Here is a 20,153-nt window from a genome sequence, read left to right on the forward strand (position 1 = left end):
TTTAACTACAGGACTTTAGAATAAAACTCTTCACTTCCAGCAATGCATTTAAAAAATGGCTGTGGATGCTTTTAAAAGAGCAGTAAAATCAGCTGTAGCTGATAGACTGTAAGGGGCTCACCTAGACCCTGCCGTGTTCATTCTGAGCTGTGTTCTGGGGGAAGCTGAGCAGGAGTGATTCTGGGAGTAGCCCACTTCCTTGTCTCAACAAGACCAGATCACACTGGGGCTATTTCTGATTCTCTCCAACCAGAGTCCACCGGTTGGAGCCCAGTGACCAGCTGCAGTCGGTGTGAAAGCTGCACCGTATCACTCTGAAAAGACCACAATACTCTTTCCTTCAGATCCCATCTTTCCCTGGTGATAGGGAACTGGAGACCCAAGGACAGGCCCAGGATCAACCACCTGCACAGTGCCTACACATACTGAAGACTCAATAAATGCTTAAAAAAGAAAAACGTAAAACAAAATTGAGTGTTGTGTTCAGATAGCTCAAAAGGAAGATGGAAATATAACTAATTTTTGTTAGTTGTTGGATAAGAACTGGAGCAGGAAGAGACAAAAAATAATATGACCCAACAATCCTACTACTGGGCATATATACCGAGAAAACCACAATCAAAAGACACACATACCTCAGTGGTCACTGTAGTGCTATTTACCATAGCCAGGCCATGGAAGTAACCTAGATATCCATCGACAGACAAATGGATAAAGACGTGGTACATATACACAACGGAATGTTCAGTTCAGTTCAGTCGCTCAGCCGTGTCCAACTCTTTGCGACCCCATGAATCGCAGCATGCCAGGCCTCCCTGTCCGTCACCAACTCCTGGAGTTCACTCAGACTCACGTCCATCAAGTCAGCGATGCCATCCAGCCATCTCATCCTCTGTCATCCCCTTCTCCTCCTGCCCCCAATCGCTCCCAGCATCAGAGTCTTTTCCAATGAGTCAACTCTTCGCATGAGGTGGCCAAAGTACTGGAGTTTCAGCTTTAGCATCATTCCTTCTAAAGAAATCCCAGGGCTGATCTCCTTCAGAATGGACTGGTTAGATCTCCTTGCAGTCCAGGGGACCCTCAAGAGTCTTCTCCAACACCACAGTTCAAAAGCATCAATTCTTTGGCACTCAGCCTTCTTCACAGTCCAACTCTCACATCCATACATGACCACTGGAAAAACCATAGCCTTGACTAGATGGACCTTTTTGGCAAAGTAATGTCTCTGCTTTTTAATATGCTATCTAGGTTGGTCATAACTTTTCTTCCAAGGAGTAAGCATCTTTTAATTTCATGGCTGCAATCACCATCTGCAGTGATTTTGGAGCCCAGAAAAATAAAGTCTGACACTGTTTCCACTGTTTCCCCATTGATTTCCCATGAAGTGATGGGACCAGATGCCATGATCTTCGTTTTCTGAATGTTGAGCTGTAAGCCAACTTTCTCACTCTCCACTTTCACTTTCATCAAGAGGCTCTTTAGTTCCTCTTCACTTTCTGCCATAAGGGTGGTGTCATCAGCATATCTGAGGTTATTGAGATTTCTCCCGGCAATCTTGATTTCAGGTTGTGTTTCTTTCAGTCCAGCATTTCTCATGATGTACTCTGCATATACGTTAAATTATCAGGGTGACAATATACAGCCTTGACGTACTCCTTTTCCTATTTGAAACCAGTCTGTTGTTCCATGTCCAGTTCTAACTTTTGCTTCCTGACCTGCATACAGATTTCTCAAGACGCAGGTCACTCAGCCATTAAAAGGAATGAAATTGGGTCATTTATAGTGAGGTGGATGAACCTAGAGTCTGTCATACAGAGTGAAGTAAGTCAGAAAGAGAAAAATAACGTATATGAATGCATGTATATGGAATCTATAAAAATGGTATAGATGAACCTATTTGCAGGCCAGGAACAGAGGTGCAGATGTGTGGAACAGACACGTAGACACAGGTGGGGAAGAGGAGGGTGGGGCAAATTGGGAGAGGAGCATCGCCATATATCCACTGGCACACGTGAAACAGCTAGTTTCATGCGTGGGGCTCAGCGGCATAGTCCAGGCAGCTCAGCTTGGTGCTCCCTGATGACCTACAAGGGTGCTATGAGGGGTGGGAGGGAGGTTCAAGAGCAAGGGGACATTTGTAGACATACAGCTGATTCACTTCATTGTACAGCAGAAAATAACACAGTATTGTAAAGCAATTATACTCTAATAAAAAAAGGAGAAAAAGAAACAGTGACTTTAAAGACATTTTACAAAAACACTGGGTCATTGTCTGATGACTTGTATGTAAAAATTGCTTTATTTTGGGAACAAATTTAAGTGACCGGATTTTAAACATTCTCCCCAAGTATTTTCCTGGTTAGACACTTAGTACCTAGGCCGTTAGGAACATCTGCTTGCTGAACAGATATCACACTGTAGAGTAAAGGCACTCAAACAACGGCATTTGCTTTTCTGATTAGAGTGAAGGGGAGGGAGGGGAGGCAGGAACATGGGGGAATAATGTGGGTGGCTGAGTCTGCAGTGCCTGCCTGCTTGCAATATAAATTGGCAGCTTGTCTGCTTAACAAAGTGGGAAGGATTGTTTCTAGCACAGAATAACCATCCTTAGAAAATGTTTCCTAATAAATATTTTTATTAGTATACCATAAAGTTTTTAGTATTAATATTAAAGAACCCACCCGATTAAGGCTGGGCATCATTTTGAGAAGGTATATGCATTTGTTTTAGGGTATTTGGGGAGCAAAGCTGCTTTGTTTCAATAAGGATTGTAGCACAATGCTTTTTTAAAAAAAATAACATTTGCTCATTTTGTGTAGGTGATGTTTATTTATTATTGATTAATTAATATTAATATTTTGGCTGTGCTAGGGCTTCATTGCTGCATGCGGCCCCTCTCTAGTTGTGGTGAGCGGGGGCTACTCTGCACTGAGGTGCGTGGGCTTCTCGTTGCGGTGGTTTCTCTTGTGACCCTGCAGGGGCTCTAGGCATGTGGGCTGCAGTAGTTGCAGGGCTGTGTGGCAAGTCCCAGTGCAGTGCTTTCTTAAAAGTGGGATTTCAACTTTGGAACAGGTTCGTCCATTTGTCTTTCTGATATCCTCTTTCTAGCCTAATAATTTGGGCATAATACTTTTAATATTTTACTGGAAAGCCTTTCAATGTAGCCAGCAACTACTAAGAAGAAACAAAAAAGCTGTGGGATAAGCTGCCAGGGAAAAAGTGATTCAGAGCTGAGGAGAAGGTTTTAGATTAGTATAGGAGTTCTTAACATGGGGACCATGGATAAAACTCAGAGTAAGAATCCCTTGGAATTTCCTGGAAAATTCTGAGTGTATCTAGGGAGAGAGTCCCAAGTTTTTATGATTTGCAGAGTGGTCTTTCCCCTAACAGTTAAACTCCTGTAGAGTGTGTGTGAGTCCAGATAGACTAAGTCATGCTGCAGTAACAAGACGATTTTGAGACCTTGATAGCTTAAAACCCCAGTGCTTCTCACTCCCCAAGTTACTTCCACTTCCCACTTGTGTCAGACAACAGATGCTTGTTCAGAGGGGCTTCTGCTCAAAGTCTCCTAACTTAACTAGGGCCCCAGAGAGAGAGGGAGCAGGTCCCCTGGACATCACATGTCTTTACCTCTGGACAAGTTCCTCATTTTTCCTTATCCACCAGATTCAATTTAAATGATTGAAGTTTAGTTAATTTAAAAGTTGTATTAGTTTACACTGTACAGCAAAGTGAATCAGTTGCACATATACAAATATCCACTTTTTTAGATTCTTTTCCCGTATTGGGCATTAGAGTATTGAGTAGAGTTCCCTGTGGTATATAGTAGGTCCTTGTTAATTATCTATTTTATGTACAGTAGTGTGTATATGTCAATCTCAACCTCCCAATTTAGCTCTCCCTCCCTTCCTCCCCGATAACTGTGTTTGTTTTCTACACCTGTGACTCTATTTCTGATTTGTAAATAAGTTCATCTGTACCATTTTTGTTTAAGATTTCATATATAAAAGGTGTCATATGATATTTGTCTTTCTCTGCCATCCACCAGGTTCTTATCCTCATTGCAGACAAAGAGGGGAGAGAACCCTGGCAGGGACGTGACCACAAGGGTTGAGAAAATAGATTCCAGATAGGTAAGTCAGGACAAGTAATCTGAATTGTTTTTGTTAGTGCTGGGGAGGGGTAGGTGGGGTAGGTGGCAGAAAGGGGTGAAGATTTCTAATTTCTGGGGTTAGCTTTTGAACATGACAATATATGTTCTAGCAAGCATTCTAATATACTTATCACCCATACTTCCTCTATTTCCAGGTAAAAATAGCTCATAATAATAAAGCATTGTTACAATAAACTTTCAAAGATAAATGCAAAGATGAGAATAGAAAAACATGGCTGGTAGTGGTGGAGAGTAAGCAGACTGGAAAAAGTGAGCTAAGGGAAGCTGCAGTTGAGATGTAACTTAACATTGGCCTTCCTGGCAGCCGTGGGAAGAAAAGGGAAGAACCAATAAGAAATTTGGACAAGTAGCTGTAAAAATTTTATGGTTCTAGGGTCTTAGAGTTTTGATATTCATATAGGCACTGCTAGCAAATAACTGCATGAACTTAACAGATTACTAGAATGTTCTGGGCCTCACTTTTCTATAAGTGATAGTAATTGCCTGCTGAATTAGACAGTATCTAAATTTGTTTTATTCATAACTTCTCAATTATTAATGACACTTCAAAGAAATGTCTTCCTTTATATATTTCATTAGGATTACTCACTTCTTCATTAAACATATGTTTATGGTTCACAGTAGATTCATGAGATTTTCCTCATTAAGCATTCTTAAAGAGAAATGTGACAGAATTATCTAATCTTTCCTAATTTTAAGGCTAACATATATTTCACATGTCACTTGTTTTTACTTTGACATTCTTCTGGAGTCACAGAAAAAAAAATATCCAAAATTACATAAGAAATGAAAGGGTAATTATTTAGTGCAATGTGTTAATAGAAAACAACACAAGTCACAATCAAACACAATTATTATGTTTTAAAAATTGAATTGAAAATGCTTCTGTGTTGCCAGGAAGGAGAAAACAATCATTGTCACTGGGACCAAGAAAGAGACAGACTAGAAGACATTTCCCTACCCCCGTTCCTCACATCTTGACAGGGCCTGTGTCTTCCTAGAATCTGGCAAAGACTGGAGAATGTTTTAAATCTCACTTACCGCTGGGAAGTGCACCTTAGCCTTTAAAAACAGCCTATATTTATACATTTTCTGGTCTCTCTGTGTGTATCCAACCGCACAATTTATTGTTCACTATATTTCATTTTCATTCATGATATTCTTATATATTTTTTGCCTTTATGAATTTTTATTTTTTAGTAGTAAATAAGTTAAAAAAAAATCAAAACTAATCTGGTCCATGACATTTTTTTTTTCGGCCATGTCATGCAACTTGTAGGACCTTGGTTTCCTGGCCAAGGATTGAACCCAGGCCCTTGACAGTGAATCATAACCACTGTGGTCCATAACATTTTTGTTAGGTGAGAATGAAAGTTGTATTTCAAACCCATGTTTTAACCTAATTTATTGAAATTTGACAATGGATCAGAACAAGTTCAAGATAGTCTATTCTGATGTATCTCACTCTACCTTATCTATTATCTATCAATCATCTATTCACTCATTCATTTATAGAAGCAAGCATATGTATTAAATATCAGGATCAGTGAACACAGAGGACTACTGATAGAGGCATTAAGATCTCTATGGAGCTTTAGGACTGAATCAGAAACAAGACTCACCTGGGACCCAGGAATTGCCCCACTATTCATTGGGGCATTTTCTGTTTTTAGGATTTTGAGCAGTTTTTTCATGCCATTGAACAGATGAATTATAACTTGGTCAGTCAAAGCTGGGTAGACTTAAGAGGTAGCTACGGGCTTCCCTTGTGACTCAGCTGGTAAAGAATCCACCTGGAATGTGGGAGACCGGGGTTTGATCCCTGGGTTGGGAAGATCCCCTGGAGAAGGGAAAGGCTACCTGCTCTGGCCTGGAGAATGCCATGGACTGCCTAGTCCACGTGGTCGCAGAGTCGGACACGACTGAATGACTTCTACTTTCACTGTTTTATCAGCGTTATTGTTGCAATTCCTTTTTCAGCCTTGAAGATCTTCAAAGATCAGTTTTACTGGCGTGGATGAAACCTGGGCTTCTCACCTGGAGCTGGACTGCCTGGATGAGCATCTTGCCCTCAGCACGCCACCACCACTAGCTCTGTGACTTTGGGCCCATGTCTCTAAGCATTAGTTCACTCAACTCTTGAGCAAGCCATCCTATTAAGTTTTCCTCACAGGCCGTAAGAAGATTCACTGCAACAATGATAGCAAAGCATTAAGCTACTGGCCTGAGATGTTAACTATTCAAATTATTAAGAACTAAAATGTCATTTATGTAAAGTCAACTCTCAGGATTTCAGTGAAGGGGAACCAAAGAGATCCTCTGAATTCTCCAACTCGTCCTTGTCATCAGTTGTGACCAACTTCTTCCCTTTACTCCGTCTCCACCTTTGCTCTGAGTCCCAAGGTGCTGACCTGTACGGGCTTCCACGTGCTCTGCTGCCCTTTGCTTTCCAGGTTCTTTCGGCTGGAGGGGAGCATCGGGAGACTGAGAAAGAGGGAGCTCAGCATGGTGGTTCTCCTGGCTCCTCCCTGCAGGCTTTGCGGAGTCCAGCCATGTTTCCTCACATGGAGACCACATCTCCTAGCAGGCACTCCCAATTCCAGCGCCCCATTGCTCACCTCACTTCTTCAGGCTGATGACAGTACCCTGCCAACGCGAGGGCTAGATGCCACTCCCTACTGTAGTTTCAGGCTAACCTGCTCCCACCTTTGGACTGTGTTTTTATCAAATTCTTTTCAAATCGACTGTGCCATCTATTTCCTGACCGACTGGTTGAAACACCAGGTGTGTATCACTAAGGTGGTGTCTTAGTGAGGCCTGAAAAACAGCTTTGAGAGGAGGGAGGAATTATGAGAAAGAGTCAACCAGGGTTTGGGAGCACATCAAATTATATATGAATAATTCCCTGAACTGGCATGTACTTTGGCTGAGATGCTCAGATTGAATTATCTTAGTGTGACAGAGACAGACATGTATTTTCTCTTTGTATGACTGATGCGGTTTTTAAAAAATATTGAAGAATGAGTTGCTCAGTGGAACTTAGAATTTTCTCATAACAGGTGTTGGTTCTTTTACTCCAAATAGTTACTTAGCCATCAGCTGTATTTATTCCATTCTTGGGACACAGTACCTGTACAGTGCCAGGCAATCAGGCTCTCAGTAAATATATGGCATGAATGTATAATCAACTTGAAACGGTTCATCTATGGTGTAGAGTTCTGCCAGGAGAACGCACTGGTCAGAGCAAACATCCTCTTCCAATAACACAAGAGAAGACTCTATACATGGACATCACCAGATGGTCGACACCGAAATCAGATTGATTATATTCTTTGCAGCCAAAGATGGAGAAGCTCTATACAGTCAGCAAAAAGACCGGGAGCTGACTGTAGCTCAGATCATGAACTCCTGATTGCCAAATTCAGACTGAAATGGAAGAAAGTGGAGAAAACCACTAGACCATTCAGGTATGACCTAAATCAAATCGCTTATGACTATACAGTGGAAGTGAGAAAGAGATTTAAGGGACTAGATCTGATAGAGTGCCTGATGAACTATGGATGGAAGTTCGTAACACTGTACAGGAGACAGGAATCAACATCATCCCCAAGAAAAAAGAAATACAAAAAAGCAAAATGGCTGTCTGAGGCAGCCTTACAAATAGCTGTGAAAAGAAGGGAAGCAAAAAGCAAAGGAGAAAAGGAAAGATATACCCACCCATTTAAATGCAGAGTTCCAAAGAATAGCAAGGAGAGAGAAGAAAGCCTTCCTCAGCGATCAATACAAAGAAATGGAGAAAAACAATAGAATGGGAGACTAGAGATCTCTTCAAGAAAATTAGAGATACCAAGGGAACATTTCATGCAAAGATGGGCTCAATAAAGGATGGAAATGGTATGGACCTAACAGAAGCAGAAGATATTAAGAAGAGGTGGCAGGAATACACAGAACTGTACAAAAAATATCTTCACCACCCAGATAATCATGATGGTGTGATCACTCACCTAGAGCCAGATATCCTGGAATGTGAAATCAAGTGGGCCTTAGGAAGCATCACTACGAAGAAAGCAAGTGGAGGTGATGGGGTTCCAGTTGAGCTATTTCAAATCCTGACAGATGATGCTGTGAAAGTGCTGCACTCAATATGCCAGCAAGTTTGGAAAACTCAGCAGTGGCCACAGGACTGGAAAAGGTCCGTTTTCATTCCAATCCCAAAGAAAGGCAATGCCAAAGAATGCTCAAACTACCGCACAATTGCACTCATCTCACATGCTAGTAAAGTAATGCTCAAAATTCTCCAAGCCAGGCTTCAGCAATATGTGAACCGTGAACTTCCTGATGTTCAAGCTGGTTTTAGAAAAGGCAGAGGAACCAGAGACAAAATTGCCAACATCCGCTGGATCATCAAAAAGGCAAGAGAGTTATAGAAAAACATCTATTTTTGCTTTATTGACTATGCCAAAGCCTTTGACTGTATGGATCACAATAAACTATGGAAAATTCTAAAAGAGATGGGAATACCAGACCACCTGATGTGCCTCTTGAGAAAACTATATGCAGGTCAGAAAGCAACAGTTCGAACTGGACATGGAACAGATTGGTTCTAAAAGGAAAAGGAGTACGTCAAGGTTGTATATTGTCACCCTGCTTATTTAACTTCTGTGCAGAGTACATCATGAGAAACGCTGGAGGAAGCACAAGCTGGAATCAAGATTGCTGGGAGAAATATCGATAACCTTAGATATGCAGATGACACCACCCTTATGGCAGAAAGTGAAGAGGAACTAAAAAGCCTCTTGATGAAAGTGAAAGAGGAACGTGGAAGAAACGGACAAATTCTTAGAAAAGTACAGTTTTCCAAAACTGAACCAGAAAGAAATAGAAAATCTTAACAGACCCATCACAAGCACGGAAATTGAAACTGTAATCAGAAATCTTCCAGCAAACAAAAGCCCAGGTACAGACGGCTTCACAGCTGAATTCTACCAAAAATTTCGAGAAGAGCTAACACCTATCCTACTCAAACTCTTCCAGAAAATTGCAGAGGAAGGTAAACTTCCAAACTCATTCCATGAGGCCACCATCACCCTAATACCAAAACCTGACAAAGATACTACAAAAAAAGAAAACTACAGGCCAATATCACTGATGAACATAGATGCAAAAATCCTCAACAAAATTCTAGCAATCAGAATCCAACAACACATTAAAAAGATCATACACCATGACCAAGTGGGCTTTATCCCAGGGATGCAAGGATTCTTCAATATCTGCAAATCAATCAATGTAATTCACCACATTAACAAATTGAAAAATAAAAGCCATATGATTATCTCAATAGATGCAGAGAAGGCCTTTGACAAAATTCAACATCCATTTATGATAAAAACTCTCCATAAAGCAGGAATAGAAGGAACATACCTCAACATAATAAAAGCTATATATGACAAACCCACAACAAACATGATCCTCAATGGTGAAAAATTGAAAGCATTTCCCCTAAAGTCAGGAACAAGACAAGGGTGCCCACTTTTCACCGCTACTATTCAACAGTTCTGGAAGTTTTGGCCACAGCAATCAGAGCAGAAAAAGAAATAAAAGGAATCCAAATTGGAAAAGAAGAAGTAAAACTCTCACTGTTTGCAGATGACATGATCCTCTACATAGAAAACCCTAAAGACTCCACCAGAAAATTTAGAGCTAATCAATGAATATAGTAAAGTTGCAGGGTATAAAATCAACACACAGAAATCCCTTGCATTCCTATACACGAATAATGAGAAAGTAGAAAAAGAAATTAAGGAAACAATTCCATTCACCATTGCAACGAAAAGAATAAAATACTTAGGAATATATCTACCTAAAGAAACTAAAGACCTATATATAGAAAACTATAAAACACTGATGAAAGAAATCAAAGAGGACACTAATAGATGGAGAAATATACCATGTTCATGGATCGGAAGAGTCAATATAGTGAAAATGAGTATACTACCCAAAGCAATTTACAAATTCAATGCAATCCCTATCAAGCTACCAGCCATATTTTTCACAGAACTAGAACAAATAATTTCAAGATTTGTATGGAAATACAAAAAAACCTCGAATAGCCAAAGCAGTCTTGAGAAAGAAGAATGGAACTGGAGGAATCAACTTGCCTGACTTCAGGCTCTACTACAAAGCCACAGTCATCAAGACAGTATGGTACTGGCACAAAGACAGAAATATAGATCAATGTAACAAAATAGAAAGCCCAGAGATAAATCCACACACATATGGACACCTTATCTTTGACAAAGGAGGCAAGAATATACAATGGAGTAAAGACAATCTCTTTAACAAGTGGTGCTGGGAAAACTGGTCAACCACTTGTAAAAGAATGAAACTAGATCACTTTCTAACACTGCACACAAAAATAAACTCAAAATGGATTAAAGATCTAAATGTAAGACCAGAAACTATAAAACTCCTAGAGGAGAATACAGGCAAAACACTCTCCGACATAAATCACAGCAGGATCCTCTATGATCCACCTCCCAGAATACTGGAAATAAAAGCAAAAATAAGCAAATGGGATCTAATTAAAATTAAAAGCTTCTGCACAACAAAGGAAAATATAAGCAAGGTGAAAAGACAGCCTTCTGAATGGGAGAAAATAATAGCAAATGAAGCAACTGACAACTAATCTCAAAAATATACAAGCAACTTATGCAGCTCAATTCCAGAAAAATAAACGACCCAATCAAAAAATGGGCCAAAGAACTAAATAGACATTTCTCCAAAGAAGACATACGGATGGCTAACAAACACATGAAAAGATGCTCAACATCACTCATTATTAGAGAAATGCAAATCAAAACCACAATGAGGTACCACTTCACACCAGTCAGAATGGCTGCGATCCAAAAATCTGCAAGCAATAAATGCTGGAGAGGGTGTGGAGAAAAGGGAACCCTCCTACACTGTTGGTGGGAATGCAAACCAGTACAGCCACTTTGGAGAACAGTGTGGAGATTCCTTAAAAAATTGCAAATAGAACTACCTTATGACCCAGCAATCCCACTGCTGGGCATACACACCGAGGAAACCAGAATTGAAAGAGACACATGCACCCCAATGTTCATCGCAGCACTGTTTATAATAGCCAGGACATGGAAACAACCTAGATGTCCATCAGCAGATGAATGGATAAGAAAGCTGTGGTACACATACACAATGGAGTATTACTCAGCCTTTAAAAAGAATACATTTGAATCAGTTCTGATGAGATGGATGAAACTGGAGCCGATTATACAGAGTGAAGTAAGCCAGAAAGAAAAACACCAATACAGTGTACTAACACATATATATGGAATTTAGAAAGATGGCAATGACGACCCTGTATGCAAGACAGCAAAAAAGACACAAATGTGTAGAGCTGACTTTTGGACTCAGAGGGAGAGGGAGAGGGTGGGATGACTTGGGAGAATGGCATTGTAACATGTATACTATCATGTAAGAATCGAATCGCCAGTCTATGTCCGACGCAGGATACAGCATGCTTGGGGCTGTTGCACGGGGATGACCCAGAGAGATGTTATGGGGAGGGAGGAGGGAGGGGGGTTCATGTTTGGGAACGCATGTACACCTATGGTGGATTCATGTCAATGTATGGCAAAACCAATACAGTATTGTAAAGTAAAATAAAGTAAAAATATTTTTAAAAAATAAATATATAAAAGCAATAAATGTAGAAATACCTTTTATTAAAAAAACAAAACAAAAGTATCAATTATTCGTCACTCAGCCTTCTTTATAGGCCAACTGTCACATCCATACATGATCACTGGAAAAACCATAGCCTTGACTAGATGGGCCTTTACTGGCAAAGTAATGTCTCTGCTTTATTAATATGCTGTCTAGGTTGGTCATAACTTTCCTTCCAAGGAGTAACTATCTATTTCATGGCTGCAGTCACCATCTGCAGTGATTTTGGAGCCCAGAAAAATATCAGCCGCTGTTTCCACTGTTTCCCCATCTGTTTCACATGAAGTGATGAGACCAGATGCCATGATCTTAGTTTGCTGAATGTTGAGCTTTAAGCCAACTTTTTCACTCTCCTCTTTCACTTTTTTATTTTTATTTTTTTTATTTTTTTTGAATCTTGTTTTTTTCTTGTTTTTTTTTTTTCTTTTTCTTTTTAATTTTTCTTTTTATTTTATTTTACTTTACAATACTGTATTGGTTTTGCCATACATTGACATGAATCCACCACGGGGGTACATGCGTTCCCAAACATGAACCCCCCTCCCACCTCCCTCCCCATAACATCTCTCTGGGTCATCCCCGTGCAACAGCCCCAAGCATGCTGTATCCTGCGTCGGACATAGACTGGCGATTCGATTCTTACATGATAGTATACATGTTACAATGCCATTCTCCCAAGTCATCCCACCCTCTCCCTCTCCCTCTGAGTCCAAAAGTCAGCTCTACACATTTGTGTCTTTTTTGCTGTCTTGCATACAGGGTCGTCATTGCCATCTTTCTAAATTCCATATATATGTGTTAGTACACTGTATTGGTGTTTTTCTTTCTGGCTTACTTCACTCTGTATAATCGGCTCCAGTTTCATCCATCTCATCAGAACTGATTCAAATGTATTCTTTTTAAAGGCTGAGTAATACTCCATTGTGTATGTGTACCACAGCTTTCTTATCCATTCATCTGCTGATGGACATCTAGGTTGTTTCCATGTCCTGGCTATTATAAACAGTGCTGCGATGAACATTGGGGTGCATGTGTCTCTTTCAATTCTGGTTTCCTCGGTGTGTATGCCCAGCAGTGGGATTGCTGGGTCATAAGGTAGTTCTATTTGCAATTTTTTAAGGAATCTCCACACTGTTCTCCAAAGTGGCTGTACTGGTTTGCATTCCCACCAACAGTGTAGGAGGGTTCCCTTTTCTCCACACCCTCTCCAGCATTTATTGCTTGCAGATTTTTGGATCGCAGCCATTCTGACTGGTGTGAAGTGGTACCTCATTGTGGTTTTGATTTGCATTTCTCTAATAATGAGTGATGTTGAGCATCTTTTCATGTGTTTGTTAGCCATCCGTATGTCTTCTTTGGAGAAATGTCTATTTAGTTCTTTGGCCCATTTTTTGATTGGGTCGTTTATTTTTCTGGAATTGAGCTGCATAAGTTGCTTGTATATTTTTGAGATTAGTTGTCAGTTGCTTCATTTGCTATTATTTTCTCCCATTCAGAAGGCTGTCTTTTCACCTTGCTTATATTTTCCTTTGTTGTGCAGAAGCTTTTAATTTTAATTAGATCCCATTTGCTTATTTTTGCTTTTATTTCCAGTATTCTGGGAGGTGGATCATAGAGGATCCTGCTGTGATTTATGTCGGAGAGTGTTTTGCCTGTATTCTCCTCTAGGAGTTTTATAGTTTCTGGTCTTACATTTAGATCTTTAATCCATTTTGAGTTTATTTTTGTGTGCAGTGTTAGAAAGTGATCTAGTTTCATTCTTTTACAAGTGGTTGACCAGTTTTCCCAGCACCACTTGTTAAAGAGATTGTCTTTACTCCATTGTATATTCTTGCCTCCTTTGTCAAAGATAAGGTGTCCATATGTGTGTGGATTTATCTCTGGGCTTTCTATTTTGTTCCATTGATCTATATTTCTGTCTTTGTGCCAGTACCATACTGTCTTGATGACTGTGGCTTTGTAGTAGAGCCTGAAGTCAGGCAAGTTGATTCCTCCAGTTCCATTCTTCTTTCTCAAGACTGCTTTGGCTATTCGAGGTTTTTTTGTATTTCCATACAAATCTTGAAATTATTTGTTCTAGTTCTGTGAAAAATATGGCTGGTAGCTTGATAGGGATTGCATTGAATTTGTAAATTGCTTTGGGTAGTATACTCATTTTCACTATATTGACTCTTCCGATCCATGAACATGGTATATTTCTCCATCTATTAGTGTCCTCTTTGATTTCTTTCATCAGTGTTTTATAGTTTTCTATATATAGGTCTTTAGTTTCTTTAGGTAGATATATTCCTAAGTATTTTATTCTTTTCGTTGCAATGGTGAATGGAATTGTTTCCTTAATTTCTTTTTCTACTTTCTCATTATTCGTGTATAGGAATGCAAGGGATTTCTGTGTGTTGATTTTATACCCTGCAACTTTACTATATTCATTGATTAGCTCTAAATTTTCTGGTGGAGTCTTTAGGGTTTTCTATGTAGAGGATCATGTCATCTGCAAACAGTGAGAGTTTTACTTCTTCTTTTCCAATTTGGATTCCTTTTATTTCTTTTTCTGCTCTGATTGCTGTGGCCAAAACTTCCAGAACTGTTGAATAGTAGCGGTGAAAAGTGGGCACCCTTGTCTTGTTCCTGACTTTAGGGGAAATGCTTTCAATTTTTCACCATTGAGGATCATGTTTGTTGTGGGTTTGTCATATATAGCTTTTATTATGTTGAGGTATGTTCCTTCTATTCCTGCTTTCTGGAGAAAATATGGAACGCTTCACGAATTTGCGTGTCATCCTTGCGCAGGGGCCATGCTAATCTTCTCTGTATCGTTCCAATTTTAGTATCTGTGCTGCCGAAGCGAGCACTAATTGATACTTTTGAACTGTGGTGTTGGAGAAGACTCTTGAGAGTCCCTTGGACTGCAAGGAGATCCAACCAGTCCGTCCTACAGGAGATAAGTCCTGGGTGTTCATTGGAAGGAGTGATGTTGAAGGTGAAACTCCCAATACTTTGGCCACCTGATGCTAAGAGCTGACTCATTTGAAAAGACCCTGATGCTGGGAAAGATTGAGGGCAGACGAGAAGGAGACGACAGAGGATGAGATGGTTGGATGGCATCACTGACTCGATGGACATGAATTTGGGTAAACTCCGGGAGTTGGTGATGGACAGGGAGTCCTGTCGTGCTGCAGTTCATGGGGTCACAGAGTCGGAGACGACTGAGCGACTCAACTGATGTAGTATGTATCTCATTCCTTTTTGATAATTGAACACTCCATTTTGTAGATATACCACATTTTATCTGTCCATTCATCACCTGATGAATGTCAACTGATTTCACTTTTTGGTATCATAAGTAAAGCTCTATGAATATTCATGTACAAGTTTTTGTTTAAACATTTTTTAATTCTCTTGGGTATATACCCACTAGTGGAGTTGATGGGTCAACCACCACTGAACTTTTTAAGGAACTGCCAAATTGTTTTTCAAAGTGACTTACAGCATTTACATTCTTACCAGCAGTGTATGGATATTTCATCTTTCCATATCCTATCTGTTATCACATTACCTTTTTTATTGCTATTTCACTGTGGTTTAATTTGCATTTTCCTAATGACAAGTGGACTGCAAGGAGAGCCAACCAGTCCATTCTAAAGATCAGCCCTCGGTGTTCTTTGGAGGGAATGATGCTGAAGCTGAAACTCCAGTACTTTGGCCACCTCATGCGAAGAGTTGACTCATTGGAAAAGACTCTGATGCTGGGAGGGATTGGGGGCAGAAGGGGATGACAGAGGATGAGATGGCTGGATGGCATCACTGACTTGATGGATGTGAGTCTGAGTGGACTCTGGGAGATGGTGATGGACAGGGAGGCCTGGCGTGCTGCGATTCACAGAGTTGCAGAGTCGGACACGACTGAGCAACTGAACTGAACAAGTGGTGTTAACCATCTTTTTGTGCTTATCGGCCATTTGTATATATCTTCATTGGAGATACGTATATTCAGAACCCTTGCCCACTTTTAAATAGGTTATTTGTGCTTTAATTAATTAGGTTGTGTTTGAGTTGTAAAAGATCTATATATTCTGGCTATGTCTTTTATCAGATATATAATTTGTAAGTATTTCCTCTCATTCTATGGGCTTTCTGTTCTTTATGTTGCTTTAGAAATGTAAAAGTTTTAAACTTTGATGAAGTACAATTTATCAGTTATACTTTCTGGTGTTGTATTGAAAAAAACTATTGCTTAACCCAAGATTTACTCCTGTTTTCTTCCAAGTTTTGTAGTTTAGCTCTTCCATTTATTTTGAATTACCTTTTGCACATGGTATAAAAGTAGGGGTCCAACTTCATTATTTTGGATGCGGATATCCTATTGAGTCAAGATAATTTGTCAAAAAGGCTATTCTTTCCTTATTATCTTAGCACCCCTGTTAAAAATCAACTGACCACCAATGTAAGCATTGTTTGCATTTCTGTAAGAACTTTAGGATAAGGTGGTCCATTTCTGCAGAGGTCACCTGAGATTTGCTCAGGAACTGCAATGGACTCGTAGATCAGTCTGGGAAGTACTACCATCTTAGCAATACTGATTCCTCCACTTCACTATCCTGCAGTATCTTCCCAGTTATTTAGAACTTTTAAGATTTCTTCCACTAATGTACTGTAGTTTGCAGAGTACAAGTCTGGCACTTATTTTAAAAAATTTATTCCTAAGGGTTTGTTTCTGATATGATTGAAAATAAAATTGTTTTAAATTTCAGAGTGTTGCTAGTATACAGAAGAGTTGATTTTCATATACTGATCTTGTTTCCTGCAACCTTGCTGAATTTGTTCCTAACATTTGCTTGATTTGTAGCTTTTACTGTGAGATCTGCTACAAAATATTAAAAACCCAAGTGACTTAATAATCCTGTTTCAATGCTTTAGAATAGTAAAATAATTTAAATTTCATTTTAATTTTATATCCCAATTCAAACTCAAATTTTTTGGACTGAATTGCATTTTCATCCAAAACTACTGTTTAGGACACTCACCTTGTAGTGAAAGAAATGAAACATTTTCCCTAAATGAAAAAATATATTAGTTTTAACTTGGTCTAACTTATGAATGATACATTCAGCCTCACTGTTCAATAATATTTGATGTCAGATTTATTTTATGTAATAACTAGTGGGAAGCCACCATGCCACCTTATTTAGCCATAGCTACTTTGCTTTTGTAATGAGGTCACTGTTCATAAACAATCAACATCTTATCACTGTTAAAAGGTCAAGAGAAGACATTGTAGCATTCCTCCTCTCCCTGAACAATGGAACTATAAAAGCATGTATTTTTAAAGTGTGAATGTACAAAATGCTGGACAGAAATTTTGGATCACGTTACTTTCACTTCATCACTGGTTGTCCCTTTCATTCACTAGATCAAATGGATTTTTTGGAGGAGTTCTGGTCAGTTCCCTGACATAACTATCTTTTATATGGGCGTTAAGCATGTAACATTTTCTTAGCATTCTGAGTCAAGCAGAAAAGCCCTAGTGTCAAGGCAAAAAAAAAATTTTGTTAAAGAAAAAAACACCCAGAAAAGCGTCTTGAATAAATTTGAGAAAGATGCAAAAAGCAAGTTAAAACACTTAACAGAAACTTGACATTTATTGTGCAACTTTATCTCCAACAGAACATGTGGCATTCTAGAGGTATATGAAGTAATAAAATCAATACTCCAATTAGAACACCTGAAATAACTGGCTCTAGTAACAAATGTTTCTTATAATTAAAAATATTGAATGTTTAAAAAACTCTTATAACATTTTAAGTTCCTAAAAGAAATGTGCCTAACACTTAAAAAACAACTTACTCTTCTATATAAATTGTTCACAAAAAATCTTGCTATCCTGTATTACACTATGCATTTATAGCTTTATTAACATATCTCTAGTGGGTATTAACTCTACACAGTACAATCAAATAGAAATTATTAATAAAGAATCAACAAGACTTCAACAATAAAAATATCAGGATCAATGGATTTGTCACAGTTTCTGCACATGTGTTCTTCATAGAAAATAGAGTAAAGGCAAGTTGGCCCCAGTGTCAGGCTGCTACAGGAAGTTCCAGAGAGGAGACACACACACACAGAGGCAATGCTTAAATAGGGCAGGGTTGGACTGCAGCAGCGACCTTCAAGGTTTCAGGACCCCTCTCATGGCCTGGCATGCCCTGTTCCCTAGAAACAAACCCAGGCTCTGATGGCCGAGGCAAGCTCTTGAAACTTAAAACATAGCCAGAGGTGTCAAAGCCACAACTACAGGAAAGGATCAACAGATTACTGTATTTTCCTACAAAATCTTCACAATTCTCACAGTGACGTCATGGTTAAAACCCTCTCTTCCAAACCAGACTCATCAAATCTAAGGCTACGAATACAACAAATGTGAAAAGTGAAGGAATGCCGGCTAACTGATGTCCAGTGCCACGTCTAACATCTATCTGTTCCCGAAGAACATCACTTCACTGAGTTCAAACTTTTGCTTTTATATCCCTGCATTTTTGTACTGGGAACCCTACGATGGAAATGTGAACAAATTAGTCATTTTTTTCACTACTTTGATTAAACGACAAATCTATCCCAAAGTGTTGATGGGTTTTGAGAGCTGGAGAAAACTGGAACTACTGGAGAAAACTGAATGGGTCATTCCACTTTCTAAACCCCAAGATTTCCCCTTACTAGCTGAGTAATAAGCTCAATAAAATGGGATAACAATAACAGCCTAGGGAGTGCTTGTGAGGATTAAATGAGAGGAGGCATAAAGTGCTTAGCAAAACACCTGCACACAAGGACTCTGAACTATAAGCTATAGCTATTGTCAGTGGTTTTGAATGGGCCTGAATAGTTTTCCAATGCAGGGAAGACCCATCAGGCTACTTGTACTGGGGCAATTCTGACAATGAACACACTTTTGAGTAAGTCATCTTAGCAGATATATTTTTTATTGTAATTTGGGGAACTGTGATTCAGTGAAAGCCTAGTGCTTCTATTAGCCAGTTTTGGACAGCCATGAAGAAATTTAATCTGGTACTTTACCACAAAGATACGGTAATTCAGTACTATCAATAAGCCGTACTGACTGAGCTGGTCATTAGATGAGTGAAGTCCTCTGAATGTTCTTTGCAACTGGATACACCATGGAGGGTAAAAGTGGTCTCTAACAGGTAAATATACTCATTATAGTTTTGAATTTTAATTAGGAGGCAAGTACTGGTGAGTTATTACTTTTGCACTTCATGTTGTCCAGCATTAATTCTTCACTGTCCTCTAACCACTGGCTGATAATTCAAGTAACTGCAGAGGGCCCTCAACTGGGTGGCATTTTCCACATCATTTCAAGTGAAGTGGTTATTTTTATCCAATACTTACATGACTGAAAGAAGCCATCACTATGTTTACAAAAATATATCATAATGATACATACTGCTGTTTAGAGACATTTACACTAGCGTTCTGACTCAAGCATCCTATTTGACATGTTTTGCCAAGCAGTTTTGGCAAGTGTCACCACATTAAACACACACCAGCAAGACTTGCACCATATGTTGAAAATCACTATTACATTTTTTAAAATTGGTATATAAGAGCTGTCAAAAATTATAAGCATCTGTATGGGGAAATGACACAGCACTGAATGAGAAAAGTTCAAATCTTTTCTAAAAATGAAGCTATCCAACGAGACTTTTTTTTAAAATGAATGAAATCTAAGAAAAACTAAGGAGGTAGTCTGTGGGCATTAGGTTCAGGTTCTAGAGTACATGCTGAATGACAGAATTCAAATGAGGGCAATATTCATTTGTTTTCCTACTTGATACTCCATCTATTTTCTGATAGCATCAGGAGGTCAAGCCATTAAAAGTGGCAGGAAAATGCAGACATCATGAACTTGGAGATTACCAAGTTTGTACCGTCGTCTAGATTTTGGGAAAAAATTCTGCTATTATAAGAATTTACTGGACTTAACCATCCTATCGATATCTGACACATGGAGAAGCTGGATCAAATAATATATTAATATATCACCTTATAATTCTGATGAAGGTCAGTGTGTTTATGACTGGCAAAAGACTACACAGTCAATGTTTATGACCAATGAAGGGCTAAGACAGACCCAGAATAGGAAATCACCCACTTGCTCTACGGCTGTGAAGTAGCCACATATATAACATCTTTCAATTTCCCTATCAAAAGAGATGAC

General features: G+C 39.2%; 1 non-coding gene across 1 annotated transcript; it reads right to left on the minus strand.

The window, feature by feature from the left end:
- Nucleotides 1-14,665: 14,665 nt before the first annotated feature.
- LOC138443052 (U6 spliceosomal RNA) lies at nucleotides 14,666-14,772 on the minus strand. Its single transcript, XR_011257978.1, has one exon. It is a non-coding gene; the product is annotated as a U6 spliceosomal RNA (small nuclear RNA).
- Between the last annotated feature and the right edge of the window lie 5,381 nt (nucleotides 14,773-20,153).

This window comes from Ovis canadensis, chromosome 6, assembly GCF_042477335.2.
Source record: "Ovis canadensis isolate MfBH-ARS-UI-01 breed Bighorn chromosome 6, ARS-UI_OviCan_v2, whole genome shotgun sequence".
NCBI classification, from domain to species: Eukaryota; Metazoa; Chordata; class Mammalia; order Artiodactyla; family Bovidae; genus Ovis; species Ovis canadensis.